Here is a 10000-nt window from a genome sequence, read left to right as displayed (position 1 = left end):
CCGAGGCCCCCGCCGGGGCGGCTCGCTCCGCAGCAGGCGGCGGTGTGGCACAGAAAGCCGGTACAACGGAGGCGGCAGCGGCGGAGGGGGACGCCCCCCTGGCCGCCCGCGGCACGCTTCGGGGCCCGCAACCCGGGCGGGCTTGCGGCCCCGCACTCGCCCTTTTTCCCCTAGAACGCGGCTTTTTTTTTTTTCCACACCTTTGTTAGGCTCGGACACCCCACCGCCCAGCGCTGCACGCGGCCGGCACCCACGGACACCCGGACCGAGGCCGGCCCCCGCGCCTCGCGTCGTTTTAGGACACCTGAGAGAACTCGCGAGGCCACGCGGCCGTCGCGCAAAAGCTGTTTCGGTAGAGAAGCCCAAGGAACGCTCACCCCCTCGGAGCGGGGGTAGGACGGCACGGCATCGCCGGCACCGCCACGGCCCCCCTAACGCCGGGGGAAAGAAGGAAGGTAGGTGGCACACACCTCGCATGCGACGGGAAGCGAATTGGAAAGGTAGACCTGCCCGTGCCTGAACACCGGACCCCGCCGTGGCTCCCTATGACGGGGAGCACGGAAGAGCCGGCCCGCCGGGGGCCCTTTCCGACGCGACCCGAAAGGCCTCATCGATCGGTAAAGGAAAGAGACGAGAGAGAAAGGAAGCGGAGGCCCCCCACGGCCCCGCGGGTCCTGGGACAGCGTGCGATTGAGAGGGCAACGTCTCGCGGAGAGGTGCAACGCCGGCCTGAACACCGGCGCAGCCGGCCCGCCGTGAAGCCTCCCCGACGCACCCCACCATGCATCATCGATCAGCAGAAAGGAAGCAGAGGCCCCACGGCCACAGTCCTGGGACAGCTTTTACCCATGGCACGTTTCCCCACCGAGGCCGCCCTCGGAGACAACCGGGAAAGAAGAAGCACGGGCGGGCCAGACACCACGAGCCGCCCCGCGTCTGGCTCGCGCCGGCCGGGGGAGGAGGACGAGGCGCCGCCGCCTCGCCCACGCCATCATCGGGCTCCTCAGCGGGCCGAGGAAGCGGAAAACCGCGGCAAGCACGGAAAACCCCACCGCGGACTTCCAGCGTTCGAGTGCCTCTGCCCCGCGGCAGCCGGCTTGTGTGTCGCGCGCCAGGCGGCAACGGACGCAGGAGCCTTGCCGGCGGCTCCAGCTCTGCGCGACTCCCCACCGCTCGGAAAACCTGGGCCATCTTCTCGGGCAAACGCCGGGACACGGCTGAGCCGAGTAGGCAGAAAGTGGCCGGAACCGCCGAGGGAACCGCCACCGCGGCCGCCGAGTGCCCCACTTCGCCGGCCGAGCCTCGGGGCTCGCAACCGCTCGTTAGCTCTAGTACAAGTGGCATGTCACCCTTTGCTCCCATAGTACGGACCGGAAGGTCCCTGCGCCCGGCAAGCTCCAAGAGCCGCGCCTCCGCCCACCGGGAAGGGGCGCCAACCGTCGCCGACCTTTACGATGAGGTAACTGGAGGCAGCGCAAAACAGCGACCCCTTCGGCAGCTCCGAGCCCGCGGCTGGGACAACAGGTCTACCTCCCCGATTCGGAAATGAGACTGAGTCCCGCCGGAGCCGGGTAGACCTGGCAGCCGCCCCGGGGACCGGAGCCGGGTACACCTGGCAGCCGCTCCCGGGACCGGAGCCGGGTAGACCTGGCAGCCGGCTCGGGGACCGGAGCCGGGTAGACCTGGCAGCCGCTCCGGGGACCGGAGCCGGGTAGACCTGGCAGCCGCTCCCGGGACCGGAGCCGGGTAGACCTGGCAGCCGCTCCCGGGACCGGAGCCGGGTAGACCTGGCAGCCGCTCTCGGGACCGGAGCCGGGTAGACCTGGCAGCCGGCTCGGGGACCGGAGCCGGGTAGACCTGGCAGCCGGCTCGGGGACCGGAGCCGGGTAGACCTGGCAGCCGGCTCGGGGACCGGAGCCGGGTAGACCTGGCAGCCGCTCCCGCGACCGGAGCCGGGTAGACCTGGCAGCCGGCTCGGGGACCGGAGCCGGGTAGACCTGGCAGCCGCTCCGGGGACCGGAGCCGGGTAGACCTGGCAGCCGGCTCGGGGACCGGAGCCGGGTAGACCTGGCAGCCGCTCCCGGGACCGGAGCCGGGTAGACCTGGCAGCCGCTCCGGGGACCGGAGCCGGGTAGACCTGGCAGCCGCTCCGGGGACCGGAGCCGGGTAGACCTGGCAGCCGCTCCGGGGACCGGAGCCGGGTAGACCTGGCAGCCGGCTCGGGGACCGGAGCCGGGTAGACCTGGCAGCCGCTCCGGGGACCGGAGCCGGGTAGACCTGGCAGCCGCTCCCGGGACCGGAGCCGGGTAGACCTGGCAGCCGGCTCGGGGACCGGAGCCGGGTAGACCTGGCAGCCGCTCCCGGGACCGGAGCCGGGTAGACCTGGCAGCCGGCTCGGGGACCGGAGCCGGGTAGACCTGGCAGCCGCCCCGGGGACCGGAGCCGGGTAGACCTGGCAGCCGCTCCGGGGACCGGAGCCGGGTAGACCTGGCAGCCGGCTCGGGGACCGGAGCCGGGTAGACCTGGCAGCCGCTCCGGGGACCGGAGCCGGGTAGACCTGGCAGCCGCTCCCGGGACCGGAGCCGGGTAGACCTGGCAGCCGCTCCCGGGACCGGAGCCGGGTAGACCTGGCAGCCGCTCTCGGGACCGGAGCCGGGTAGACCTGGCAGCCGGCTCGGGGACCGGAGCCGGGTAGACCTGGCAGCCGGCTCGGGGACCGGAGCCGGGTAGACCTGGCAGCCGCTCCCGGGACCGGAGCCGGGTAGACCTGGCAGCCGCTCCGGGGACCGGAGCCGGGTAGACCTGGCAGCCGCTCCGGGGACCGGAGCCGGGTAGACCTGGCAGCCGCCCCGGGGACCGGAGCCGGGTAGACCTGGCAGCCGCTCCGGGGACCGGAGCCGGGTAGACCTGGCAGCCGCTCCCGGGACCGGAGCCGGGTAGACCTGGCAGCCGCTCCCGGGACCGGAGCCGGGTAGACCTGGCAGCCGCTCCCGGGACCGGAGCCGGGTAGACCTGGCAGCCGCTCCCGGGACCGGAGCCGGGTAGACCTGGCAGCCGGCTCGGGGACCGGAGCCGGGTAGACCTGGCAGCCGCTCCCGGGACCGGAGCCGGGTCGACCTGGCAGCCGGCTCGGGGACCGGAGCCGGGTAGACCTGGCAGCCGCTCCGGGGACCGGAGCCGGGTAGACCTGGCAGCCGCTCCGGGGACCGGAGCCGGGTAGACCTGGCAGCCGCTCCCGGGACCGGAGCCGGGTAGACCTGGCAGCCGCTCCGGGGACCGGAGCCAGGTAGACCTGGCAGCCGCTCTCGGGACCGGAGCCGGGTAGACCTGGCAGCCGGCTCGGGGACCGGAGCCGGGTAGACCTGGCAGCCGCTCCCGGGACCGGAGCCGGGTAGACCTGGCAGCCGGCTCGGGGACCGGAGCCGGGTAGACCTGGCAGCCGCTCCCGGGACCGGAGCCGGGTAGACCTGGCAGCCGGCTCGGGGACCGGAGCCGGGTAGACCTGGCAGCCGCTCCGGGGACCGGAGCCGGGTAGACCTGGCAGCCGCTCCGGGGACCGGAGCCGGGTAGACCTGGCAGCCGGCTCGGGGACCGGAGCCGGGTAGACCTGGCAGCCGCTCCCGGGACCGGAGCCGGGTAGACCTGGCAGCCGCTCCCGGGACCGGAGCCGGGTAGACCTGGCAGCCGCTCCCGGGACCGGAGCCGGGTAGACCTGGCAGCCGCTCCGGGGACCGGAGCCGGGTAGACCTGGCAGCCGCTCCCGGGACCGGAGCCGGGTAGACCTGGCAGCCGGCTCGGGGACCGGAGCCGGGTAGACCTGGCAGCCGCTCCCGGGACCGGAGCCGGGTAGACCTGGCAGCCGGCTCGGGGACCGGAGCCGGGTAGACCTGGCAGCCGCTCCCGGGGACCGGAGCCGGGTAGACCTGGCAGCCGCTCCCGGGACCGGAGCCGGGTAGACCTGGCAGCCGCTCCGGGGACCGGAGCCGGGTAGACCTGGCAGCCGCTCCGGGGACCGGAGCCGGGTAGACCTGGCAGCCGCCCCGGGGACCGGAGCCGGGTAGACCTGGCAGCCGCTCCGGGGACCGGAGCCGGGTAGACCTGGCGGCCGCTCCCGGGACCGGAGCCGGGTAGACCTGGCAGCCGCTCCGGGGACCGGAGCCGGGTCGACCTGGCGGCCGCTCCCGGGACCGGAGCCGGGTAGACCTGGCAGCCGCTCCGGGGACCGGAGCCGGGTCGACCTGGCGGCCGCTCCCGGGACCGGAGCCGGGTAGACCTGGTGGCCGCTCCGGGGACCGGAGCCGGGTAGACCTGGCGGCCGCTCCGGGGACCGGAGCCGGGTCGACCTGGCGGCCGCTCCGGGGACCGGAGCCGGGTCGACCTGGCGGCCGCTCCGGGGACCGGAGCCGGGTAGACCTGGCGGCCGCTCCCGGGACCGGAGCCGGGTAGACCTGGCAGCCGGCTCGGGGACCGGAGCCGGGTAGACCTGGCAGCCGCTCCGGGGACCGGAGCCGGGTAGACCTGGCAGCCGCTCCCGGGACCGGAGCCGGGTAGACCTGGCAGCCGCTCCCGGGACCGGAGCCGGGTAGACCTGGCAGCCGCTCCGGGGACCGGAGCCGGGCTGACCTGGCAGCCGGCTCGGGGACCGGAGCCGGGTAGACCTGGCAGCCGCTCCCGGGACCGGAGCCGGGTAGACCTGGCAGCCGGCTCGGGGACCGGAGCCGGGTAGACCTGGCAGCCGCTCCCGCGACCGGAGCCGGGTAGACCTGGCAGCCGCTCCGGGGACCGGAGCCGGGTAGACCCGGCAGCCGCTCCCCGCTCCAGGAGCCAGCTGGACCGGGCAGTCGCTCCTTGCTCCAGGAGCCGGCTGGACGGGGAGGCCCGGTTGGTCCCAGCCGGGGTGGGGGGGTGTTGGGGCTGTGTTTTTTTCTTCCCCCCCCCCCCCCTTTGGTATGGAAACTCGGAAGCAAGTTTGAATGAACTGTTTTCGCAGCAGAATGCCTTTTTTTTGCTTTTGGTAGAAAAAATAAATAGTAACAGACTCTTTTTGTTGTTGTTTTTTTTTTTCTTTGTCTTTTGTTTTGCTTTTCTTGTTAAAAAGCCGTCGCTTGCCACCCTCAATCAGGCACGCTTGCGCCCCCCCCCCCCCCCCTCCCGCGGCCCCCCCCCCCCCCCCCCAGCACCCCCGCCTCCGTGGCGTCCGCCAAGGAGACTTCAGAACCGGGCACCCCTAGCCGGGTCCAGCTAGCCGGGTCCAGGTCCCGGCGGTTGCCGGGCACTCGCCGGCTTTTGTTTGTTCGTTTTGCGTTGTAGGCTGGTTTTCTGGTTGGGGGGGGGGGGGGTGGCGGCGGCGGCTGCGGGGGCGGCGGTGGTGGTTCGTGTTTTTTTTTGTCTTGCCATCGCTATATTTCGTTTTGACTTTTTTATTTTTCCTATGAAACACAGCACGTTAAAATATGTGCCTGCCGTCCTACAGACAGCACCCCCCCCGCCCCGCCCCGACGCGCGCGCTCCCCCTCCCTCCGTGCGCTGCCGTTCCGGGGCGGGTGGGTGCTGCCCCGCTGAGCGCAGACTGTCTGGCGCCCCGGGGGGTTGTTTTTGATCAGCCGCGCGCCCTGCGCAGGCGCGCCGGCCCCCGTTACCTGGCAACCGGCCTCCCCCGCCCGCGCGTAAAGGGCGGTGGTTCCCGCCGGAGCAACGGTCCCGCGCTCAGTGGCGGCGGCGGCAGGGGAAGGGGAAGGGGTGGGGTGGGGTGGGGTGGGGTGCGGGCGCAAGGGCAGGCGAGAGCGGTCGGCGAGCAGGCGGGGAGCCTGGCGCGGGGGGGGGCGCCGCCTCTTATCGGAGAAGGTTTCTGTTCGGGTCGGTTGGGGATTTTTTCCCCCCTTCCTTTCTTCCCCCCGCCCCCGCGCCTTCGTTTCACTTTCCACCCGCGGCGGGGGCGGGCAGGCGTGCAGCAGGGCGAGCGAGCAGAAAGGCAGGCAGGAGCCGGGGCACGGGCAGGGCAGGGTAGGGACTCGGCAGCCGCGGTGAGAGACCGGCACGCCGCCGGGATTCCCCTCTGCCGCCCGGCACGGAGCCGGCAGGGACGCCGCCGGGTCCTAGAGTCTCCCGCCTGCCTTTCCCGGCGCGGCAAACCTGCCGGCGGCTAGGCGGCGGGGGGGGGGGGGTGTGGGGGGGGGGGTGTGGGGGGGTGGTGGTGGTGGTGGTGTGTCGGCGGGCTAGGGCGGGGGGGGCTGTCTGCGCGCACATATGGCGACAGGCGAGGCGGGCGGGCGGGCGGGGTTGGGGGGGGGGGGGGGGGGGCGGCGGGGCAGCGCGCAAGCACCAAGCAGCAGCAGCAAGCAGCAGCAAGCAGCAGCCAGCAGCACGGGCAGGGCAGGGTAGGGACTCGGCAGCCGCGGTGAGAGACCGGCACGCCGCCGGGATTCCCCTCTGCCGCCCGGCACGGAGCCGGCAGGGCCGCCGCCGCGTCTTAGAGTCTCCCGCCTGCCTTTCCCGGCGCGGCAAACCTGCCGGCGGCTCGGCGGCGGCGGCGGCGGGGCGGGTTGGCGGGCTGGGGCGGGGGGCTGTCTGTGCGCACGTGTGGCGGCAGGCGAGGCGGGCGGGCGTGGTGGGGGGGTGGGGGGGGGCGGCGGGGGAGCGCGCAAGCACCAAGCGGCAGCAGCAAGCAGCAGCAGCAGCAAGCAGCACGGGCAGGGCAGGGTAGGGACTCGGCAGCACGCCGCCGGGATTCCCCTCTGCCGCCCGGCACGGAGCCGGCAGGGACGCCGCCGGGTCCTAGAGTCTCCCGCCTGCCTTTCCAGGCGCGGCAAACCTGCCGGCGGCTAGGCGGCGGGGGCAGGGGGGCGGGGGGGGGGGGGGGGGGGGGTCGGTGTGTCGGCGGGCTGGGGCAGGGGGCTGTCTTTGCGCACGTGTGGCGGCAGGCGAGGCGGGCGGGGGGGGGGGGGGCGGCGGCGGGAAAGTGCGGGTTCTGCGTGTGTGCGTGTGCACACGCGTGTGGCAGCGGGCGGGGCGGGGCTGCACGAGTCGTGGCGGCGGGGGGGGGGCGGGCTCCGTGTGTGTGCGCGGCGGGGGAGCGCGGGGTGTGCGTGCGCGGCGGCGGGCGGGGTGGGCGTGGCTGCCCGCGTGTCTGGGCGCGTGCACGTGTGGCGGCGGGCGAGGGGTTCGGGCCGGGGGGCTGTCGGGGGGGTGGGTGGGGTGTGGGGGTGTGGGGATGGTGGTGTGTGCATGCGGCGGCGGGCGGGGAGGGACGGGGCGTTCGGGCCGGGGTCCCGTTTCGGGTTGCGTGCGCGCGCGCACGCGGGAAGAAACGAAAAGGGTTTGTAACGCTGTCCCTAACGCCGCCCTCTCTGTTACAGGCCGGGCCCTGTCAACGTCTGGCCTGCGCCCATGCCTTTCTGCGGGCGACACGCTCGGCTCGGCTGCCGGTCGCACCCGTCCCTGGGAAAGCAGCAGCAGCAAGCAGCAGCAGCAAGCAGCAGCAGCAGCAGCCGCGTGCCTCGGCCTGCGCAGAGAGCCAGGTCCCAGGGTTGGCTCCGGCGGCCGGGCGGCAGGGCCCCGGCCCAGGGTGGCGGGGAGGCAGGCCGCACTCGTAACAAGGGGCCGTCGGCAGTCGCGTCGCCAGCGGGATGCGTTTGAGCGGTGAGTGCTGCCGAGAGGACGACGGGCCCGGCGGCCTCGGGGGAACGAACCGCGCAGGTGGGTGCGGTCCTTTGCGGCCCGGGCCTCGGGCCGGTCGGCCACGGGAGCTCCTCGTCTCTGAGGAGGCTCGGGCGAAGTTGGCTTGCGGCCGCAGGGCCCGTTAGGTCAGGCAGCCGACAGCCTGCGAGATTTTGGAGGCCGGCCGCGTCCTTTGAGAGGCCCTCTCGGGGCGGTAAGCCCCTCCCGGGTAACGTGGCCGGGGGGGGGGAGCGCGCAAAAAAGTAAGCGTCCAGCGCGAACGAGTGGAGTGATGGCCCGGGCTTTTCTCCGCTCCGGCCAGGCCTCCGGGAGAAGGCGCGGAAGGCGGAAGGGGCTTTCGGCCCCCGGCGGAAAGCGGCTCGGCCCGACGCCCCGGGAGGCCGGGCCCCCGCAGGGACGGCGGCCCGGCGACCGCCCGACGCGGCCTGCGCCGGGAGGCACCCGATCAGGTACCGGGTTCACGGCCCAGGCCGACGGCGGGCCGGCAGGTAGGCCGCGCGCGCGCGCGGGCACGAAAGAAGGGTGCGGGGCGAACCAGTGACGGCCCCTGCTTTTCTCCGCTCCGGCCAGGCCTCCGGGAGAAGGCGCGGAAGGCGGAAGGGGCTTTCGGCCCCCGGCGGAAAGCGGCTCGGCCCGACGCCCCGGGAGGCCGGGCCCCCGCAGGGACGGCGGCCCGGCGACCGCCCGACGCGGCCTGCGCCGGGAGGCACCCGATCAGGTACCGGGTTCACGGCCCAGGCCGACGGCGGGCCGGCAGGTAGGCCGCGCGCGGCGCGCGGGCACGAAAGAAGGGTGCGGGGCGAACCAGTGACGGCCCCTGCTTTTCTCCGCTCCGGCCAGGCCTCCGGGGGAAGGCGCGGAAGGCGGAAGGGGCTTTCGGCCCCCGGCGGGAAAGCGGCTCGGCCCGACGCCCCGGGAGGCCGGGCCCCCGCAGGGACGGCGGCCCGGCGACCGCCCGACGCGGCCTGCGCCGGGAGGCACCCGATCAGGTACCGGGTTCACGGCCCAGGCCGACGGCGGGCCGGCAGGTAGGCCGCGCGCGCGCGCGGGCACGAAAGAAGGGTGCGGGGCGAACCAGTGACGGCCCCTGCTTTTCTCCGCTCCGGCCAGGCCTCCGGGAGAAGGCGCGGAAGGCGGAAGGGGCTTTCGGCCCCCGGCGGAAAGCGGCTCGGCCCGACGCCCCGGGAGGCCGGGCCCCCGCAGGGACGGCGGCCCGGCGACCGCCCGACGCGGCCTGCGCCGGGAGGCACCCGATCAGGTACCGGGTTCACGGCCCAGGCCGACGGAGGGGGGGGGCGGTGCGGGGGGGCGCTATTAGCTGTATCGTTCGTAAGCGATTAACGGTTACGAAATTAATCGGTAAATAGTAAATAATAAAACGTAAACGGTATCACAGTTTATAATGAGTTGTGTAATTATTTATTTAGCGTCGCGGCGAGGCCACCAGCGGTAAAGTGCGTAGCAGACACGCTAACCGCCTGTCGCTAATTGATTAACCGAGGTATACGCCGACGGTTAAGTAAGTAATGGCGGGGGGGGGGGGGGGGGGAGGCCGCGGGCACCAACACAAATGAACAAACATACAAACAAAACAACAACAACAAAAAAAAACAGAAACAAAAACAAACCTGCAAAAAACAACAAAAACCCAAAAAGGAAAAACCCCCAGCCCTGCTCCACCACACAAAGGCAAACCCCTGATCCGGGCAGGGAGGCCACGTCTACCCGCGCTGTGGGCACGGAGGCCAGGTCTACCCGTGCTCCGGGCACTTGGGCTGCTGCCTGCGCCGCGGCTGACGGGTCTAACGGGCGGGGCCGCGGCGGACAGGTCTACCCGGCGGGGCCGCGGCGGACAGGTCTGCCCGGCGGGCCCCGGCTGACAGGTCTACCCGGCGCGCCCGCGGCTGACAGGTCTACCCGCCCGGCCCCGGATGACAGGTCTACCCGCCCGGCCCGCGGCTGACAGGTCTACCCGCCCGGCCCTGGATGACAGGTCTACCCGCCCGGCCCCGGCTGACAGGTCTACCCGGCGCGCCCGCGGCTGACAGGTCTACCCTGCGCGCCCGCGGCTGACAGGTCTACCCGCCCGGCCCGCAGCTGACAGGTCTACCCGCCCGGCCCCGGCTGACAGGTCTACCCGCCCGGCCCCGGCTGACAGGTCTACCCGGCGGGCCCCGGCTGACAGGTCTACCCGCCCGGCCGGGGCACTTGGGCTGCTGCCTGCGCTGCGGCTGACAGGTCTACCCGCCCGGCCCCGGCTGACAGGTCTACCCGCCCGGCCCCGGATGACAGGTCTACCCGGCGCGCCCGCGGCTGACAGGTC

The sequence above is a fragment of the Pelecanus crispus genome, unplaced genomic scaffold (genome assembly GCF_030463565.1).
Source record: "Pelecanus crispus isolate bPelCri1 unplaced genomic scaffold, bPelCri1.pri SCAFFOLD_243, whole genome shotgun sequence".
Classification (NCBI taxonomy): Eukaryota; Metazoa; Chordata; class Aves; order Pelecaniformes; family Pelecanidae; genus Pelecanus; species Pelecanus crispus.
The sequence above is the reverse complement of the archived record's forward strand: the minus strand, read 5'-3'. Positions refer to the sequence as shown.